This window comes from Montipora foliosa, chromosome 9 (genome assembly GCF_036669935.1).
Source record: "Montipora foliosa isolate CH-2021 chromosome 9, ASM3666993v2, whole genome shotgun sequence".
Taxonomy (NCBI): Eukaryota; Metazoa; Cnidaria; class Anthozoa; order Scleractinia; family Acroporidae; genus Montipora; species Montipora foliosa.
In genome coordinates this window covers 435,001-437,500 of record NC_090877.1, presented here as the reverse complement: position 1 = coordinate 437,500, position 2,500 = coordinate 435,001, and the positions used below count along the sequence as shown (strand labels likewise).

The 2,500-nt window shown below is 38.1% G+C and overlaps 1 protein-coding gene across 1 annotated transcript in view; it reads left to right on the top strand.

The window, feature by feature from the left end:
* The window catches only part of LOC137969577 (guanylate-binding protein 6-like), a 47,045-nt gene that overhangs the window by 8,506 nt on the left and 36,039 nt on the right, over positions 1-2,500 (top strand). The gene's annotated exons all lie outside the window — the stretch shown is intronic.

The following is a 2,500-nucleotide window of genomic DNA, read 5'->3' as shown; positions in this document are numbered from 1 at the left end:
GTAAAAAGAAGTTGTGAGGGAACTTGAAAATTATCAGCCCAGAAGCCAAAGTTTCTCGCTTCTCTTTTATTTGTTATTCTTCAGAGACTGGAATGCTGTATTTCAATACCACACAATTCAGTGCCTTCTGATTTTCTGTAGCACGTACCACAGGCAACCCAGTGTATTCTTCACGGAAGCATCTCGTTGTTATTTTTTTCCGTGTCGGGAAAAGTCTTGCCTGTCACTCCCCTGCTAAGTGGTGTGTTTGTGCATAGAGTCTTCTGTGCGTATTTTGTTAGGTTTCAGGGGGCTGGGGTAATGCGGAGCTTGCCCTTCACAATTAACCTGTAATGGCGTCGAAAGTCATTGTAACGCGAATGGCGTTTTAGTACATCTTTAAAGAAAATATACCCATATGGAGCTCAAGAATGGAACGTCAAGACAGGTGGCGAAACATAAAAGCGACGAGTAATGGACTTCGACAGCGTGAATCTTTCGCCCGTCGAGCCGAAATCAAAGTGAGCTGTACTTCTAATATTTCGCCAAGGTGGTGTTACGTACAACACTGAAACCAAATGGAAATTTCTCTGGTAACTTACGGGTTCAACAAAGACAGAGAAGGAATCGAACACCACAAGTAGATCTGTGATCTCTGTTGTGTGTCTCACAGTGTTTACTGAAGTCGCATCTATTTAAAGACTCTTTTAAGTTTGCCTGTTTGTCTGGCAAGTAACATTCATTTTGTACTCAACTCTGCAAAGGTTAAAAAAAATTGGAAATGTGACAGTGAAAAATTATTTGAATGAAAGCTTGTTGTCTCTTTTGTGCTTTATTATTTACCGTCAAGGTTCTTTCGAAAAGGGTTTGATGTGAACTGTCAGAAATTTATTTAATTGCATATGCTTTGTGATTGTCTGTTTCGCTTGCACGCACGCAACTGAAATAGGAAGGGTTTCTTGCCTCTTATAGCAAATATGTTGCTTGTTTCAATAAATGTTTCGCTGGAAAATATTTCTGTGAAATTTCTAGCTTTTGTAAATTTATCATGTTGTTTAATTTTCGAGCTTAGCAAATTTGCATACATGTGTTGAAATGTGATACGGGGAGAATTTTTGTGGTAACGCATAAGTCACGAAAATAAACAGGTCTGTTGGAAGCGTGCTTGAGTTTCAACAAAATGACCCCCAAAATCGGCAAAAGATTGTGACGCTGATGAATAATAAAGTAGCTGCTATTACCAAAACGATGGAAGTACCTGGTGATAAATAACCTTGTCTTGGAGAGTAAATTTTTGATTTTCCAGAAACAATGGTCAACCTCTGAGAGTTGGGCGATTGTGATCTTTGTGTTGAATTCGCACATTTCTTGTCAAAATTTATAACAATTGAAAGAAAAAGAAAACTAACAAAAACAAAAACCCGGTATCTTGGCATCATTTGACACAGATGCTTCTCTGTTTCGCGAGTAAACATGCCGCGGTAACTTGATCACTGCGCCCGCTGAATTCTATGTGCGATTTGGTCGGTGCAGCCAAAAGTACAATTACAACAAAACAACTAAAATCTCCCAAATGTTTTTCGCTGATGGTAACTTTTAATATTCGTGGTTCAAAAGTAATGTTGTTTTCATGTCGTAAATTTTGTTACCGATGGCAAAGTATTTTATTCTCGATCGACCGTCCTGAAACTTCCTTCTGCTCTTCTTAAAAACTGTGTATCCATATTTATTTACTTTTACATCAATATTTGTTTTGCATAAAGCAAGCTTACAAAAGCTGTATCTTGCTTGGTTCGCATTTGATAGCATTAAAATAGAATTTTCGGACACCGGACAGGGATCAACTTCAGCTTTAAACTTTTGTTTACAAAACTGTCAGGTGCTGTCAGTGCACGCTTACACTTGTGGTGGAAAGAAGTTGCATGATCAACATGTCAGCCCAGAAGCCAATGTTTCTCGATTCCCTTTTATTTTCTTCAATCTCTCTGGGTTCAGTACTTTGCTAGTAACCACAGGTCTTCTCAAGGGGCTATTTATCTAAGACTTCTACCATGGCGCTACAATGATACACAATACCAAAACAATATCGTGTACTGTTAAACCTACATATTACGCAAAGACAACTGTGAACATGTCATCCCAGAAGACAATGTTTTTCACTTCCCATTTATTTTCTTCAATCTTTCTGCGTTCAGTACTTTGCTAGTAACCACATGTCTTCTCAGGCTATTTACCCAAGACTTCTACCATGGCACTACAATGATAGACAATACCAAAACAATATCGTGCACTGTTAGAGCTACATAGACCACTTTCATAAATGGCGACCAACTTTACATTCTTTTGTATTTATGTTAATTTGACCTACTGCCCTCGTTTTAAAACAAATATTCTTTTGAAATTTGCTCGTCGTAGCGAGGTTAGTAGGGCTTATTAGCATTAAAACAAAAGAATAATTTATTTGGCCGCCATTATGAAAGAGGTCCATATTACGCAAGGACAACTTGAATCTCCTGGAAGA